This window comes from Vombatus ursinus, unplaced genomic scaffold (genome assembly GCF_900497805.2).
Source record: "Vombatus ursinus unplaced genomic scaffold, bare-nosed wombat genome assembly UNPS02011613.1, whole genome shotgun sequence".
Classification (NCBI taxonomy): Eukaryota; Metazoa; Chordata; class Mammalia; order Diprotodontia; family Vombatidae; genus Vombatus; species Vombatus ursinus.
In genome coordinates, this window is record NW_020951391.1 from 19,899 (window position 1) to 39,652 (window position 19,754).

The following is a 19,754-nucleotide window of genomic DNA, read 5'->3' on the forward strand; positions in this document are numbered from 1 at the left end:
CTCTATCAGATTGTGTGTTGCCTTGGGGAGGGAGGTGAGTAGGTGGGGGAGAAAAATTTAAAACAAAAGCTTATGGAATTGATTGTTGATAACTCAAAATAAATTAATAAAAAAATTTTTTTAAATACTAAATAAATAGCATTTACTTCACAGGGGTGTTGTGAGCATCAGATGAGAAAATACCTGTAAAGCACTTTAAAGAACCTTAAAGTTCTTATAGAAATGTTAACTATTATCATGTCTAGACCAGGGGTTAGCAAACTACTGCCTTGGGGTCAGATTTGGCCCACCATCTGATTTCATATGCCTCCATCTATGAATGATTTTTACAACATAAATATGTAAACATCGCGGGCCTTATTAAAACAGGCAGCAGGTATATCTGGTTTTCAGTCTGTAGTTGGTTTCCATTGTCATCTTATCTTTGTCCTTCACATCTTCCTTCTCTTTTTCCAAAGTCTTCTTGCTTTTATCTTCTCAACATTTCTAGAAGCTAACTCCTTTCTTATTTCTCTTTAGTCACTCTTCTTTTCCACACCCTAATTTCCCACCTGGTTCCTATACTTCCCTTCTCTCTGGACTCTTCTGCCACAATGGGACCCTTCAGCTGATTCTCTTGGATGAGCTATTGTGGCTGTATTTTTGGTTATGGTTCAGCAAGCCCACATTCTTCACAATTTGCTTTAAAACTCTTAAGGGCACCCCAGCCCTGGTCAGTTCACTTCTCTTGGTGAGTTCTCCTAACCTCACATCTATAATCTCTGCTGTATCTGATCATACCAACACAGTGGCCTGTTTGTGTACTCCTCCCCTTCCTACCTCTGTTCTTTCTTCCAAGATGTATTTGATGCTAATAATTTCCCCCTGGCCCTAACTCATCACTCTCTACTATCATTTAAACAGTTCCTGAGTTCCTATAGTCTCCCCAACTAATTGGAGGTAAAATGGTGACTCCTTAAATATGGAGACTCTATGAGCTTCTCCAATATACTAACTCCATTAGGTAAATACATCTATACCACATCCTTAGTGTTCATGCCAAGGCTATCATCTTATAACCAGATCCTTAAAATAATAGAAACTGAAAATTGGGAGGTACCTCAGAGGTCATCTGTCACCCCTGTCTGAGCAATAATCCTTTCTATTACATTCCCAGCAAGAAATCATTCATCCACTCACTTGAATGGTTCCAATGATGGGGAAATCATTAGCCCTTGAGATAACTCCTTCTACTCCTGTATAACCCTCATTTTTCCTTAGGTGCAATCAAAATCTTCTTTTCCTGTTTGAAGATGATTATCACATCTCTTCTAAGCAACCTCTTCTTCAGGCTACATACCCTCAATTTTTTTTTCAGCAGATCTTTGTATAGCACAGTCCAGAAGCCCTTCCCCATCCTAGTTGCCCTCCTTTGGATGGGTTTTGGATGAGTCACTCTTCTTTTCTAGATCCTAATCTTCCTCTTATTTCACTGTACTCTCCTCATCATGTCACATCATGTCATGTCACATCATGTCATATCCAGCCCCAAATGTGGTACCTCAAACTGAATAGAGTACTCCAAAGTACTCCAACCATGTAGAGTCCCTTTTGTATCACAATAATTATAGACTGTTGAATCTAGAAGGGTCTTTAGAGATTATCTCTGAGAGATTCTTAACTTTAGGGAAAGGGATCCATGAACTTAGTTTTAAAAAATATTTTGATAATTGCATTTCAATAGAATTGGCATCCTTGACAATCCTATGTAATTAATTTTATGCATCTAAAAGCATTCTTTTGAAAAGGGGTCAATAGAGGGGCAGCTAGGTGGTGCAGTGGATAGAGCACTGGGCTGAAGTCAGGAGGACCTGAGTTCAAATCTGGTCTCAGACCAAACACTTGATACTTACCAGCTGTGTGACCCTGGACAAGTCACTTAAACCCAATTGCCTAAAAAAAACAAAGAAAAAAAGAAAAGGGGTCCATAGGCCTTTCCAGGGGTAATTGGCACAAAAAAGGGTGAAGAATCCTTTATCTGGTCCAGATACCTCATTTTAAAGCAGAAGAATCCAAGGCCTAAAAAGTTTGAGAGATTTTTTCAGAAGGTCACATTGCTAGGAGCAGTACATGGTCTCCCATCTCCCAGGCCAGCAAATGCATCTTTGAATGAAGCCCAACGAAGAACCCCCATATGTTGAATTCTGCTCTAGAGCAAAACTTTTAGCAATGTTACTTTAAAGAAAAAAAAAGACTGGTTCTCCCTATCTCACCCCAGCTGGAAGTGTGGAGGCTACGCATGGGCGCCATCCCCACTGATCTGTACAAGAACTTTAATCTGTTCCATTTCCCACTTAGATAGGTTTGCCTCTAATTAGCCAACCTAGTGCACTTCCATTCCAAGGGGGGCCAGACTGTCTCCTGATCAGCTTAATGTGCTGCAGTTCAGGATTCTCCAGCAGAAGAGGGCTGCCAGCCTCAGTCTCCTAATAGGTGCAACTGCCATGACTCTCAGTCATAGTTATTTAATGCATGTGTCTGTTTTATCTTTGCTTTTGAATCTCAGTCATAGTGTCAGTCTTATGTTGTCAGATTCCTTAAGGAGTAGAAAATTGGACTTAATGTCTTTTTTGCTTTATGTTGCTGCTCACAAAGAGGCTCTTAAATCCTTCTAAATCAATTATGATACATAATCTTAAGGAAAGACTTACTGGGCAGTTCCAAAGTTCCAGTCTCTAATTGCCAGGAGAGTATTCAGCTCCCTGTTCCTGTAGAGATAGACTAGAGAATGTTAAAACCTACATGCACTTACTGGTTTGCAATAACTTCTCATGGGAAGAGAGATTGACTGTAGCTCAATAGCAAGATCTTTGGAACAGGTCTGATGAGGTGCCAAAGGACTTTTGTTAGGTTGTCTTAGATGTTCCTTGTGAAGTTAACATGGTCAATGCCCTCGGGCATTTTGGGACTATGATTACAATGTTTCTTTCTTTTTCTTTTTTTTTGTGAGGCAATTGGGATTAAGTGACTTGCCTAGAGTCACACAGCTAGTGAGTGTTGTGCCTGAGGTTGGATTTGAACTCAAGTCCTCTTGACTCCAGTACCTGTGCTCTATCCACTTCACCACCTAGCTGCCCCTACACTGTTCATTCTTGAAAACAAAAGGCACTGTCAGCATCTTTTGGATATCTACCATGCACCTAATTTACATACTTAGCTGTCTAGTTAAAAGAGGGTATGGCTTCTGTTCTGTCAGAGGAAACTGCAAGTCTTAGGATGGAAAGGGACTTGAATGGCTCTTTAGTTGAACCATCTCCTAGTTGTAGTTGGAACAGAAGGCCTCTCAGGTTGTGAGGTTTCCAGCTTCATCTGAATAAACTGGGATTGTGAGACATACCCAACAGAAATTATTTCTACCTGGCATCTATAGGTTGAAAGCACCCTTGAAATCAACTAATCCAATCACCTCAGGCAGCTAGGTGGTGCCATAGTGCATAGAATGCTGGGTCTGGGGTCAGGAAGATGCATCTTCTTGAGTTTAAATCTGACCTCAGATATTTCCTAGCTGTGTGACCTTGGGCAAGTCACAACCCTATGAAGTACATAGTACAAGTATTATTATCTCCATTTTACAAATGAAGGAACTGAGATGCAGAGTGGTTCAATGACTTGCCCATGGTCACACATAGCTATTAAATACTTGAGTCAGGCTTGGTTCTCTTTCCACTATATCAGGCACACAGTACCATGCCTGAAATTCCAGTAGCTGTTAGCAAGCAGATGGTGAGACCACAGATTCTTTCTAGGCTAAGAGAGATCAGATGTTAAGATATATGATGGAAACTGTTGTGCTTTTCTCCAAAAGTAGAATTCTTTATTTAAATAATAGCATGAATTAAATAACTCATCCCTATAAGAGATAAGTATGAAAAATGCTATTAAGATAAAGATTTTTTCAAAATATTATTTTGTTATTATCTTATTTTTATTTTATATTTTGTTATTATTTCTTATATATTTTTTCAAAATAGAATGTTTAGGGACAGAAAATACCTTCTAGCTCATTATAAATAAGATTTATCTGTTGTCCTTTGATTTCATCTTAACTTTCCTTTTAACAATTATACTTTGATCCTCTGTACATCTTACCACAGATATTCTTTTCATCCTCTACCATCTCTATTTCTTGCATAGATACAAGGTCTTGAGTGAAATCTAATACTGAGTGAATTGTGTTAGGCTTGGTCATCTAGCTCAGTGGTGCCAAACTCTAATCAACAAATCTTGGCAACTTCTTAGATATGGGGAATAAGTGAGAATAAAGAGTTGAGAAGAACTTCTAGGTTGCTAACCCGAGTGACTGGAAACATGGTAATGCCCTCAATAGAAATAAAGCAGTTAGGAGGAAGGGTCAGTTTGGAGGAGAAACAAATGAGTTTGGATTTGGATATGTTGGGTATGATGTTACTTTGAGACATCCAGGTGGAGATGTCCAACAGGCAGTTGGAGATGTGAGATTACAGCATAGGAGAGAGATATGGGCTGCTATGCTTGGAAATCATCTGCATGGAGATGATAGTTAAATGCATAGGAGTTGATGAGATCACCAAGACAAAGTATAGAGAGGGACAGAACCAGCTCCCAGACAGAGCCTTTGGGTACACCCAAACATATGAGACAGGACATGAATGATGATCTTTCAAAGAAGTCTGAGAAAAATTGGTCAGACAGGTAGGGGAAGAGAGATGATTGTCATGAAAACTCAAGAAAGAGAGGAGACTCAAGGTCAACATTGAATACTGCAAAGAAGTCAAGAAGAATGGCCATTGAAAAGGTTGAAGGATTTATCAGTAAAGACATCATTAGTGACCTTGGAAAGTTTCACTTAAGGGGTGTGTGAACAGAAGTCAGGCTGCAAGGATTGAGAAGTGAGTGGGAAATAAGGAAACCTAGGGAATAATATAGATGGCTTTGTCCAAGAGCTTAACTGTGCAAGGGGAAAGAGTTATGGGATAAGAGCCTGAAGGGATGGCAAGATCAAATGAAAATGTTCTTGACTGAAGGGAGTGGGGGGAGGTGGGATCTGAGAATGTTGGTGGCAAGAAAAAGGCCAGTGGATAAGGAAAGGTTGAAAAATAGGGAGAAGGAATGATCAAGAGGGAAATCTTCCATGTACCACCTGGAACCCTCCACTAGATTAGGAGATGAGAGGGGTGGGAGGAAGGACACAAGTAGAGTGATTGATAGCAGCAAGATGAAAGTGCTACTTTATCCTTCAAGACTAAAATAAAGGAGGAGGGAAAGGAGATGGTGTTGAGGTGATTAGAAATGGGGGGTTATTGAAGAGAGGAAACGTGACCAATTTTTTTAGCAAAGTATAAGGAAAGGGTCTCTGTTGAGAAGCAGGGGGAATGGGTTGATATTGGTGGCCTGAATAGAGAAGAGGTTTGAAAGTAGAATGAGAGTGAGAACATATTAGCAAAGAGTGTAAGGTTTGGGGCCAGTAGTAAGGGCCCAGGTGAGGCTGGACAGCATAAAGTTATAGTGGGAGTCCCTAGCATGATTGTATGGCAAGGAACCTCAAATCCAGGCCTTCTAAAGACATCCATTATTCTTTCCACTGTACTCTATTGCTAATGAAACCTCCGTCAGCTGTGGCCTTCCCAGATAGATGTAACTTAGAAGAAACATGGACTTCTGTAAATAACTTCAATGAGACTACATAACTCTAGCTAGCACCTATAAAGAACATATTTGTCTGCAAACAGATTAAATCTAACTTTCACTCTGAATGCACCTCTTCCTATGTGCTAAGTCACATCCCTTCCCCCTGACACACAAAAGCATTGATCTTCCCCTGCTCCTTCTTAATTATCACTGAAGCCTTTATCCCCTATGCTATTGTTTAAACTCCTCATAAGACTGTCAGCATTCAGGATATTCCTGAATATGCTCAGTCTGAGCTCTTGCTTGGAATCTCCTTTCTCAGCCTGCTTTTGTGTAAAGGTTGATTTATCCTCTGGCTAGCCTGGCTTAGTCTCTGCTGAATCTTCCTTTCTGTGGTTTTCTGTCTCCTGTCTTCCTCCTTCTGATTTCTAATGAACCCTGTTGTGCAAGTCCCAAGGATAAAGGGCCCCTATTCTTCTCTTCCACCCCATTTCCTCCTTCTCTGTGAAGTAATAAGCTTATAATGACATAGTCTTATAAAGCCAATAAGATTCCAATATAACACTGAGAAGATATCTCCTTTTGATTTCACAATAATAAGATGGAAAAGGCACAATAAGGCAACAGCTTAGCTGAAAAAGATCTGAGAGATTTAGTGAACCTCAAAATGAGTCACGAATATCATGAAATTGGCAAAAAAAAAATCTCATTCAGTCTTGGGCTGCATTAAGAGCACCATACACAGCTTCCAGGAAGAAAGGAGGAGATGGTCTGTTCATGCCCCGCCCTGGTCAGACTACATTTATAATACTGTGGTCAATTATGGGTGCCACAGCTTAGGAAGGACATTGACAAGCTAGAAAGTGTACAGAGGATGGTAAATAGCCTTAAATTCATGCAAATAAGGGTCAGTTGAGCCATTCAATATGGGAGATGTTTAAGAAAAAAGGCCTTGGGGAGGGGAAGGGCATGATGGTGATTTTTATGTATTTAAAGGGCAGTCTTGTAGAAATAGAGTTTTTACTTTTTCTGTTTGATTCCAGGAGGCAGAGCTAGAAGGAACATGTGGAAGTTGTAAAGAGGACACTTGAGGAAACTGAACACTGTCAGGAAACATTCCTGATGTGAAGTGTCCTGGCTGCCTCCAGAAATGGTGAATTCTTCATCCTCAGATGTCTGGGAGCAGAAAGTAGGTAACCACTTGTCAGAGAGGTTGCCATGGCAGGTTCTTTTGGGGCACAGGTGACTGCTGGACTCCATCCAACTTGAAATCTGGGAACCTTTATAGTTCTGTGACAATAGCCTTTGCTCAGGCCTCCTGGGCCTGAGCATAACCAGTTTATTCCTTTGAGTGCATAAACACACCATTCTACAGATGCTGATTAGGGTCCTGTTGATGCAGATGACTGCTCTTCCTAGCCAAGTGGAAGAGCAAGGGGTTTGATGTCAGAGACCATGGGGTCAAATGCCATTTCTACTGTAAGCCATTTAACTACTCTGGGCTTCAGTCTGGTCATCTGTAAAATGTAGGAGGTTGGACTGGATGACTTCTAGAATTTTTTGTTATGTCTCGGTCTCATGATCCTCTGAGCTGGAAAATTAGCAGATAGGCCTACATCAGGGCTCTTAACCTGGTGTCAACACACCCCCACAGATTGATTTCAGAGGATCCATAAACTTGAATGGGAAAAATTACATATTTCTCTCAATATAATTGTTTTCCTATATCATCTTATCTGTTTTATTTTATGCATTTATAAACATTCTTCTGAGAAGGAGTCCATAGGCTCAGCTTCCTGAAAGGGTCCATGACACAGATGGACTAGATGCTCCCTGGACCCCTTAGAGTTCTAAATGCCATGAGTGATCTTCTATGATCCTTTCTATACTTCCTTTCCCTGGTCAGGCCTTTTTAGTGTCAAAGAAGGTTGGGTAAAGTTCCCAATGATGAAAGCATTGAGGGTAGTTTCTCTTCTTGCTGATATAACACCTGCACCTGCTGGGAAGGTACAATCCCCCTCCCTTGGCTAGCTAAGCTGGGTAACTTTTTGTGCCCCAACTCTTGCCAGCTACCTACTGCTTAATCAATCAACCCATCAATCAATCAGCAAGCATTTATTCAGTGCCTACGAAATAGAGGCTGCATGGTGTGATGGATAGAGAGCCAGTCTTGAAACCTGGAAGATCTGTGTTCAAGTCCTGCCTCTGAAATACTGGTTGTGTGGCCCTTCTCAAGCTAAGGCTATAAATTGAGGAGAAAGTTGTTGTTGTGTCTGACTTTTCATCATTTCATTTGGCCTTGGCAAAGATACTGGAGTGGTTTGCCATTTCCTCCTCCAACTCATTTTACAAGTGAGAAACTGAGGCGAAAGGGGTTAAGTGATTTGCTCAAGGTCACAGAGCTAGTAAGTGTCTGAGGCCAGATTTGAACTCAAGAAGATAAGTCTTCCTGACTCCAGGACCAGTGTTCTACCACTATGACACCTAGCTGTCCTACCTTCCACATACCAGCCAGTAATCACCTCCTCCCCATCCCCAACCCCCACAGCCACCTTATTCTCCAGGGAATTAAACTAGAGGAACCAGGGAATGGGGGAAGGAGCACTGTCTAGAACCTAGAACTGTGTGTTACATTCCTGGGACCCTTCCTTACCTCTGGCTCCCTTTGGTTCCCACAGTGAAGTGTGACACTAGGGTTTCCTCTCTTCCCCTCATCTAGGGGAATAAGGAAGAAGAGATCAGGTGAATTCTTGTTTGTTCAACATTGGAGACTGATAGTGATATTCTGAAAACCTCTGAGCCCCATTGCCTGAGGCCCCAAGAAAGTATGGGTGGCTGATCCTGCCTAATATGTGTTCTGTTCCTTCCAGAGGAATCCTTCAATGGCAGTGAGGAAGAAGGACATATGTCGTCCACCATGGGACAGAGCCAGGTGGCCTCAGCAGTGGAAGAATACAGGCTCAAGCCACACTACTGTGTCTTAACTTAGTACAGGGGAAAAGAGCCCCAGACTTGGGGTCAGGAGGCCTGAATTCTAGTTCCAGCTGCTTCATAAACTCATCTGTGTGAACTCAGAAAATGTGCTTCTCCTCTCAGAGCCTCAGTTTCTTAAACTGTCAAATGAGGAAAGGGGGAACTAGATCTCTAAAGTCTTTTATTGCTCCAGCTAGCCATGTGTCTTGGGGTAAGTAACAAACCCTCTGGATCTCAGTGTCCTCATCTATAAAATTAGCAAGTCGAATTAGCTGGTCTCTAAGGTCCCTTTGAGCTCTGGGAGTCTAATTGGAATGTCAGTGGGAATGGAAATCTTTGGAGCTGTGGAGATTGGATAAGAGTATCATCATGGGTGTCAAGGGTGGGGAGGAAGATAAAGGGACTGAACAGATCTGTACCTACTATCAGCTGTTGTATTTCCAAGACAGCTCCCCCTCTGTCAGGATAGGCATTTTCATCGTTGAATGTGGGAGAGGTTCTTGTCAGCAGTCAAGAGTACATGGAAGGAAGCAGAATATAAAAAGATTGGAAAGGCAGAAAGGGGATAGGTTGTGAAGGGCTTTAAAAAGCCAGTCAGAGATGTTGATATTCAATCCTGAAGGTAATAGGGAGCCAGGGAAATTTATTGAGTTCAGACTTCTTTTTTATGATCACTCCTCTACTCAATAAGCACAGGGATCAAATATACACTCCCTGCATTCTATGGTCCAGTCAAAGTCACCTCTACTGTGCTTCTGACATATGGAACTCTGCCTACTGTCTCTCCTTTTTGTACTGGCTCTCCCCCATGCCAAAAATGCACTCCCTTCTCATCCTTGTCTCAAAGAACTGGAACTCCTGGCTTCCTTCAAAACTCAGGTCAAGTACCACCTTCTGCATGAAACCTTTCCTCTCCCCTACCCCCCATTACAGATCTGTTACTGTTCCACTTAGAGTGTGATTGCCCCATAAATCCTTTTCCCCAAAACCACCCATTATAGGATGATGTATGCCTTGAATGAATAAGAGAGGGCAGAGTTATGAGTCTATATTAAGTAAAACATGAACAAGGGACATATTTGTCCAACATGATGACCATGGGGGTGCCATTTCTTTCTCCTTAAGAAGGATGAGTGGCTACAAGCATGTGTTGACTAAAGGGTGCTCAATCAAGTAAAGAGATAGTACTGCTACTTGTTTTACACCTCATTTCTAGTAATCCTGCAAGAATACAAGGTACCTCCATCTACACTAAACTCCATTTGTGTGTGTGTGTGTGGGTGTATGTGCTTGCACAAATATGGGAGCTGGGTGTCAGTGTCTGTTGCTGGGATTAAAGGTATTGCAAGTTAGAATTAGATGAGCCAATCAACATAAAAATCTATAGGCTCTTTAATTTGTTGTGTTTAAGTGAAGGTCCCAAAAGAAGGGCCACTTCTTTAACTAGCCATACCCAAGAGAGCTGGAGAAAAGAACAAGAAAAGGGCACTAAGACATTCCACTGGCCCCTCATAATGGAGTCATGAGTCATAGCTCTAAACTAGGTCATCTCATTGACCCTCTCACGCTGTGATAGAGACTGGGGCTAAGGAAGGTGATATGTCCAGGGAGATTTGGCCATGACAGACTAGAGCTGTAGCAGGAGGAAAGATTCCACAGTGGTCTTCTGGGAAGCTTTTCTCAGGACTTGGTGCTTGAAGACACCAAGGTCATCCACTGCATCCTGAGCCATAGCCGGTTGTCTTGACTGTTGTCCTGCCACTGGACTTCAATGATCCTGGAACAGAGAATGAGGCTGAGGGGTTTGTGCAACTCTGTCTTGCTTAAATACAATTCACACATGAGTCAAGACGTCACACTTTGATGTCATTAATCCTCTTTGAAAACAGATGGCAAACAACAACAACTGCGCAACATACATACTAAGTGTGTACAATACGTACATGTGAAATCCAAGAAAGAAAAGACATTTCTAGCCAAGTGAGTGAATAAAGGAAGAAATTAAGACTTAAGTTGGATTTTGAAGAATTAGTAAGACTTCAAAACAGATAGGATATGTTGTTCTGAGAGAGTATTCTCCATATTGGAAACAGTGTGAGCAAAAATACAGAGCAAAAAGTTACAACATATATTATGGGAATGGTAATTATTATCAAATCCTAATGAAATGTAATTTTCATAATGACCTTGTCATCTCTTTGTGCAGAAATTAGAGGCTTCTTGCTGCATATAGGATAAAACACATGATCCTTATCCTAGTACCCAATGTACACCTAAATCATCTCCTAGTTAATAAATTCCAGTGACTCCCTATTTCCACCCACATGAAAAATCAAGTCCTCTGGCATTTAAAGGTCTTTACAACCTGATCTCTCCTTACCTTTCCAGTCTGCTTGCACTTTACTCCTCTGCATATGCCCTCTAGGATTCTGTTGCTGTTGCTCAAGGAGGACATTTCATTTCCCACCTCCGTGACTTTGCACAGGCTATCTCCAGTGCCAGGATGGCTCTCCCTCCTCACTTTCACCTTTTAGTTTCCCAAGCTTCCTTCAATGCTCAGCTGAAATCTTATCTTCTTCAGGAAACCTTTTTCTAGTCCTCTCAGTTACCAGAGTCTTCCCTTCTGAGATTGCTATCCACCTATTTTCTATATGTTTTGTAATGTACCTAGTTATTGAAATATTTCACTCATTAGAATGTGAGCATTTTGAGGACAGATACCTTTCCATTTATCCCCAGTGCTTATCATAGTGCCTAGGACTTAGCAAGCAATTAATAAATACTGGGTGACTGAATCACAATTTGTACAATTTCCTACCTTTTCAGCCTAATTTTCCACTATTTCCCTTAAAGGTAGTTGGGTGATACAGTGTATAGAGTACCATGTCTGCAGTAAGGAAGATCTGAGTTCAAATTTGATCTCAGACACAAATTAGCTGTGTGACCCTGGGCAAGTCACTTAATCTCTGCCTTAGTGTCCTCAACTGTAAAATGGGGATAATAATGGTATTCCCTGAGTGAGGATCAAATGTGGTAATACTTGTAAAGCACTAAACACAATGTCTGCCACATAGTAGGTACTTAATAAATGCTTGTTCTCTTCCCTTCCCTTCCCCCTTCTCATTGTCTACATTGCCGCCATAGTGAGAGACATAGAGACCTTGACACTTTCCCCTTTCCACTCCTCAGAGGTGGAGAAATATACCCACCAGTGTGATCATCGGACAGCCTGTCCTTGCCTCTTCAATAATCAATACGCATTCATTTGGTTGTTGATCGGTCATTTCAGTCATGTATCACTCTCCATGACCTTATTTTTGGGTTTTCTTGGCAGAGATACTGGAGTGGTTTGCCATTTCATTCTCCAGCTCATTTGACAGATGAGGAGATTGAAGCAAACAGGGTTAAGTGACTTGCCCAGGGTCACATGGCTTGTAAGTGTCTGAGGATGGATTTGAACTCAGGTTTTCCTGACTCTAGGCCCAGTATTCTATCCATTGCACCACCTAGCTGCCCAAACATTTATTAAGTGTCAACTTAATGGTCAGTCATTGTGCTAAATGCTGGGGATACTAACATGAAAAAAGAAAGTCTCTGCTGTCAAGGAGCTCACAATCTAATAGGGAAAAATAATATATAAAAGAAAGCTAAAAAGTAGGAGAGGGAAGGTGTGGGAGAAGGGGAAGGAGGGTATGGAGGAAAGGTCAAAGAAATTCAAAATGAGTGTAGCTGGGTGGGAAATGAGAAGATGTTGTTTAAAATGGGGTAGTTTACAGAGCCATCCCCTCTATAATCGAAGGGGCAGAGGGTACTTATGAGGGGAGAGTAAATGGGCTGATTGAATCTTGCAGGATGATGAGATTTCCCAATGATGAGTTTACTAGGGCCATGGTGGAGATGCCAAAGAAGTCTGAGTGCTGCTGAAGAAGCCAATTAAGCAGGATAAGCTGTGATAGCTGGCAGTTAAATGTCTCTAGCATCTTCCCTTCTGCATAGTAGGCTCTCGATCAATATATGTCAAATTGAATTCAGTAGTCCAGTTCAGTTAAAATACAAAGTACATAGAGGAGAGGAGTATGAGACAAAGCTGTGAAGGTAGAGTGGTGCCTGAGTGTGGAGGGCTTAAATGCTAAAGCAATGAGTTTGAACTTCGCTTCATAGACTTAGAGAGCCATTATGTAAGAAGCTGAGCTAGATGAGAGTTTTCCCTCCAGTGAGCACATACTCCATGATTGGTACACATATCCAAGTTGTGTGTAAACAATCTTAAACTCTGCCAGAGCAGCTAGAAATAAAGACACTTCCATTCAGTGCTAAAGGCTCATAGTGTTGACATTTATTTGGGGCAAGAATTGTCAATAACATTGATGAAGCCTCACTTACTCTCTACCAGTTTTTATCTTAGCTTTCTTTATGCCTCTTGATTAGGGATTTAGAGACTTTCCAAGTTTCCTCATTTCTTTTCGTCACTTTCAGCTCACATGACCATGTCCTGCCCCTTCCATTACAACTCATATGACTTAACCAGGTGATGCAGTGGATGGCGTGTTGGGTTTGGAGTCAGGAAGACCTGAATTAAAATCTTGCCTTAGGCACTTAATAGTTGTCTGACCTTGGGTAAGCAATTTAAACTTTGTGGAAGAATGTGAAGGGCCTTAAATCTAAGGGAGAAAGACTGAGTTGGGTGTAATCAGATAAACTAACAGAGAAACTCATGAAGACAAAAAGGGAAATGAATAAAAATTAAAGGAGATAACATTAAATTAAAGAATATACAATTTATATTTTATGTTAATGGTATGACACATTAAATTACAATTATACTTTTAGATCCTAGATATCCTAGAGGAACATGACACATTTTAAAGTCTGAATACTACACTTTAGGAAGTAACTTCCAAAAAGTTTAGAACATTCAAACACAGAAAAATAAGTATCAATTTATAAAATCCACACATTGCTATTAAAGGAAGAAAACACATTCTTAAACTTCCAAGGCATGAAGCAGTTGAATTTTAAAATGTCAATACCAAACAGATTTTGCAAGCAATCAAAATGACCTTCAGCTTTGAAGAAACATTGATTTGAGTGACTCAGGATTACTCCACAGGCATGAGAAATCATAGAAAATAATGGAATAGGATAGTCCAAAAAGCAAAGGAACTCAAAGAATTTGCATCCCAAATAATGCCTTCAAAAACTGTGGCTAATCATCAATGAAAAATAGAAGAACTATCAAAGAGATTTGAGGCACTCCTTGGAGAAGAACCCACACAGGTAAGCAGAATACTACTTACAAACATTCCAAACAAGAGAAACACAAGAAAATAAAAAAAAAAACCACATGTACCAATTAAAGGTCAATCAATTAAATAAATTGTCTCATGTTTATAGACTTTTTTTTTAAAGAGAAATTAGATTTAAGGAAAAGAGAAGTAACAAAGGGGGTATCATTTAGGGACAAAAATAATCTAAGGCACTAAAGATTTAAGATCATGTGATGTTTAAAAAGTTTGAGGGACATGATTTCTGGGTAATCATTTTATTAATAATGCTAGCAATTTAATAAAAGAGGTCAGTGGCACTCTTGATTGCCAAAGACCCCCTCATGTGGTGGGCTCACAGTTTATATGCCCTTGGAAGAATAGATGTACCTGAGGATGGCAATCAATTCTAATTGGTTAACAATTAATGAGAAAATGAATATTACAATGAGAAATGGGCTCACTCGAATAAGGGGCCAAGGAAGTGACATTATGTCATTCTTCCACAAAGAGACTATCTCTACACCCAGACCCACACCCCACACCCTGAACTTGGGCAATCTAATCAAAGAATTTATCCCCACCCAAACCTAAGTACAGGGCAATGGAATTAAATTCTTTGTAAGGTTGGGTAAGGTTTGACCAAGATTGAAGAGAGTTAATACAATCTCATTATCATTAAAGTACTTCAAGAGATTAAATTTTGAAATGAAGACCATAGAAAAAGGGGCAGCTCTGGACCTCCCTAAATCATTGATTATTAATAATAATTTCTCTCAATCATAAAGAATCATGAGATGGGAAGGAGAAAGAGATGAATTAATATTATGTGACCAAAAGGCCAGGCTCTACTATAAATGAGCAAACAGGATTAAATGACTTGCCCAGGGTTACCTAGCTTGTGAATGTCTGAGGTTGGCTTTGTATATGTGTGTGTATATATACATGTATATATATACATACATGTATATAGTGTCTATATCAGTAAATCTTTAAGTGTGTATGGTATACAATACATAACATATATGCATACAGGTGTGTATGCATGCATGTACATTTATATGTACTATATATATATATATTATGTATGTGGTGTATGTGACAGGTACTGTTTATTTTTTTTATTTTTTATCCCATGTCTAGTATTGCTCCTCATACATTTGAGCCACTTAATGCTTGTGGAACTGAGTTAAATCTGACATTTTGGTAGTCCTTCATGGCTTATAGAGGGATTTCACAAATATTTTCTCATTTGATCATCATGTGATGATGTGAAATGTAAGATAAGTGTTGTTGTAAGGCAAATATTAACATCTTTACAATTAAGGCAGGTACCATTATCCACATTTTGGATATGCAAAAACTGAGACTCAAAGAGTTAATGACTTGTCTGAGGCCACATAGCCAGAAAAAGGCAGAGTTGATTTGATTTCCAGCCACTTAACTCTTAAGTTTAATGTTCTGCCACTATTGATGCTACCTTTCAGAAAGGAATGGGCCTCTCTATAAGGATATGGGGTACATCTTCCTCCTCACTTTCCATTTTAGAATCCTAAAAGAGCCATGATTTAAAAGATATGTGTGTGTGTGTGTGTGTGTGTGTGTGTGTGTGTGTATACACCCATCAAATGACAGAGCTAGAAAGTAATGGTGATGGTGGGTAATTATTAATAAAAGGGGCTGCATTATGTGTCTTGACACAACATTATCTGGAAAGAATTGCTTTTAGGAGCTAAATTGCCAGGGTATTTCTGCTCTTGTGGGATTATCTGGTCTCAGTCATCTTGGTGAGAAATGGACTACACCAACCACAGGATAACCACAGTGCTGACTGTGGAATCCCTCAACCACAAACCAGTGACTGTGCCCATATATAGGTCTCTATGGTCAACATGGTGCCCAGTCTCATTCTGACTGATTCCCAGGCAATCTTTTCTCAAAGAAATTAGGGGATGACTAAATAGGCAGAAAAGAAACAGCAGCTAAAACAGCTATTGTGGAATAGTGGCTTGAGGTATAAAAAGAGCCAAAAGAAGTATGGTGCATCATAGTGATAAAGACCACAAGAGTAGAAAAGTTCCTTGAGACCACTATTTGGGGAAATTCTCAGTAGTATGCCCTGGTATCTGCTTCCATCATTTGTACTGGGCCACGTGGGCAATAAGACTCTGTCCTGGGCCCTTTTTCTCTTTTTATTTTTTCTTCTCCTCTTCTTTTCTCTTTTTTCTCTTTTTTCTCTGCTATGATTTCATCAGTTTCCTATAGGTTAAACGTTGCCTCTAGGCAGATGACTCCAAGATTTCTACATAAAATTTTTATCTTTCTTCTGACCTCTTCTACATCACCAACAAGCTCCACTTGGATGTCCATTGGCATTTCAAAATCACTACGTCCGAAATGGAACTCATTATCTTTCCTCCAAAACTCATCCTTCTTCCAGACTTTCCTATTTCTGTTGAGGGTGCTACCATTCTTTCATATTTGTGAACAAGGACTCACTCTTGACTTTCTTCTTTTCCTCATTCCCAATATCTAATCAATTGCCAAGTCTTGTCAAGGCTACCTCCCCAATCATTCTGGAACCTGTCCCCTTCTGTGTACTCACATGGCCACTGTTCATTTCTCTCCTGGACTCTAATAATTTCTTCTAGCTAATCCTCTCACCTTACAGTTGAAGAAATTAAAACTCAGAGGTTAAATAATTCAACCAAGATCATACATTGTATTGCTGAGACTTAAACACAGATATTCTGATTTCTTTTGCAACACAGATGCTGTCTAATGATACATTCAAAAAATCAATAAAAATTATTTTGCATAACCTGTTATTTGAATTGTCCATATCAAGGCTCACTTACAGTTAATTCAGATAAGGGGAGAGTTCCTAAGAATGAACTTTCCTAATCTATGAGAGAACAGCAACCAGGGAAATTATAGCATTTCTGCAGAAACACATGGTGGAAGCAGAGATGAGAGAGGACTTTGTGGAGAACATTCCTCAACACTCACCTCTTGGGTGTTGTTTGTCCTTTGTGCTCAGAAGGCTCTACAATAGGTTGGGCACAAATAGTTCACATGACCATTTGGGAGGGAGATGTCTCTAAATTGGCACACATCATGTTTCTCTTGAGATCTAACAATTCTGCTTCACTTACTCAGCACAGCACCTTCTTTGATGTGGGCATGCCATCCTGGATGATCTCGTGCCAGTGTCTCCCATGTCTCACAATCAATATTAAAGTTCTTCAGAGAGATCTTGAGATTATCTTTGTATTGCTTCTTCTGATCACCAGGTGAACACCTGTCTTGTATGAGTTCTCCATAAAATAGTCTTTTAGACAAGCATACATTTGGCATTCAAACAATGTGGCTGGCCCATTGGAGTTGCGCTGTCTGCAGTAAAGTTTGAATGCTTGGCAGTTCAACTTGAGAAAGGACCTCAGTATCCAGTATCTTGTCTTGCCAGTGATCTTCAGAATCTTCTTAAGACAATTCAAATGGAAGCCATAGAACAGGGAAGATTTTTATTTCTTGAGCAGCACGATCTAGAATCTAGCATTCTGCCTGGAGCAAGGAGACTTCTTGTGTAAGTCATACTTGGAAGGTTGCCTTGTGGGTAACCAACCCAAGTGGTCACCCATGTGAACCCAGGTGGGACAAATCATTAGACCACTAGACAGAGTCATCAGAGGTTCAGTCCCTTGCAATTACTTCAGAAAAGGGGCAAAGCATAGGCTCCAATCTACTCCCTATTGCCCAGAGCACTGCACGGGTGGCTAATTGCTATGAGGAGAAGCCCTAGCCCACCAGAGGCATAACTAGGGATCAGATTCTCTCTAAAAAGGCAGTGAGGTGGCTCAGTGGATAGAGAGTTGGACCTGGAGTTAGGAAAATATGAATTCACATCCAGTGTCTGATACTTACTAGCTGTGTGAACCTGGGCAAATCATTTAATCTCTATCTGCCTCAGTTTCTTCATCAGTAAAGTGAGGATATTGATAGCACCTACCTCCCAGGGTTGCTGTGAGGATAAAATAAGATAATATTTATAAAGTGTTTTGAAAACCTTAAAGTGTTATATAAATGCTAGCTATTATCAAAGAGAGAAGGGAATTTCCTCTCCAATATACTTATTGGAGGAAAGGAGGAATATTCATATGGTTCTTATTGCTTAAAGATTAAAGCTCTAATACGGGAGAAAGGGGCTGCAAGAGATCACCACCACCACCACCACCACCACCACCCATACTATAGCGACTTATTTGGACACCTTAGTTCTGATGGAAAAGCAATCACCTATTCAATAGCCTCCAAATGTGCCTCTATTCTGGGGAGACTGTAAATTATAGATGGCACTACAAGTGTGGGAGATACTATATAGGTCAGAATGGTGCCCTTAGGGGCAACCCAAAATCATTCCCTTCCTAGGGGAACCAATGAGAGTACTTTATGTTTTGCTGCTGCTTCTGCTATTGATGATGATGATGATTGATGATGATGAGATGATGGGCTCCTACATATTCTGTGCACCTTCTATATTTTCTGTAGGGTGAAATAAAGTCTGCCTTTTATTGATATGCATTTGTTTTCTTGGATGTTTCTATAAGAACTGAGGATTTTTAAATCGAAATCTGTGGAAACTTAGACATGAAATATGTTTGTATATTTTCCCAGAGTAAATTCCAAGCTCCAAGATAATGGGTCAAAGGGAAAATGACCCTTCTGGATCAGTTCCAGGATTAGAACCATTCCATGTGAACCCAGAATCCGGGAAGGGCTTTGAGGCATAGGTTTATCTTTTGTATGTGCTTTGTATTCACTTCTCTTTGCAAAACTGTTTCCCCTCCAGTAGACTATAAGCTCTTGCTGGGCAAGGATTACTTTTGCTTTTGTCTCAGTGTATGGTGCATAGCAAACGATTAAGAAAGGCAGGGTGGTAAGCACCAGACCTAGAATTCAACTCTAAAAAAATTGAATCATTCTCAAAGCACTAGAAGAGTGTCTGTTAAAGTACCTCTCACGATAAAAACTTTGGTAAAGTGAAAAATCACCCCCTCACTGATCATTTTTGTACATCACAGGTATTTTTATTTGTGTAAAACACGGGTGTACTTGTAATGCTAAAACACACACATACACACACACACCTCATTCCTTTAAATATACTATTAAAGAATTGAACTTGAGTCCCACTTCTGTGGCCCAATAACCATCACTGTTAGAAGTATTGATACTTCTCCTCCCCACATTCACCTAATAAAGGGTGCTAAGGTAATAGATATTTCATCACAACACTCCAGTCTCTTTCCTTTCTCCAACCACCATACCAGCTTGGGAGGGACCACTCATAGGTGTGGAACATGCAATTCCTCCTTCTCCCATTCCATGTATCACTTAACTGAAAGAAGAGGAGACTATCTCCTTCAACCAGGTGAGGAAAATCCATAGGCCACTGGGCAAAGCCTTCAGAGTGTTGGGCCATTGCAGTCATCTTAGAAAAGGGGCAAAGGATAAGTTCTCATCTACCCCCTCTGGCAAAGGTACTTCACAAGTGACAAATTTCCATGGTGGGGGAAAGGGGAGAAGTCTTAGCCCACCCAAGGCATAGCTCAGAATTTTGTCACATAGGACAAAAATAGTTTGTCATGAGGGTTGGGGCCACCAGGTGGAGGGGCAGCTGCACAAAGGACTTTGCAAAGATGACACTGGTGTATTTGAGCTGAGGCAGAGGGAAATCTGACCCTCACCTCTGTAAGGGTTAGAAGGAAAGATGTGGCAACCCAGACAGAAAGACTGAAAGGTGAGGAATGGGGAAGAGTTTATCTTGGAAAGGAAGGCTCCCACTCCTAGAAAGTTCATCCCTCCGCTCCC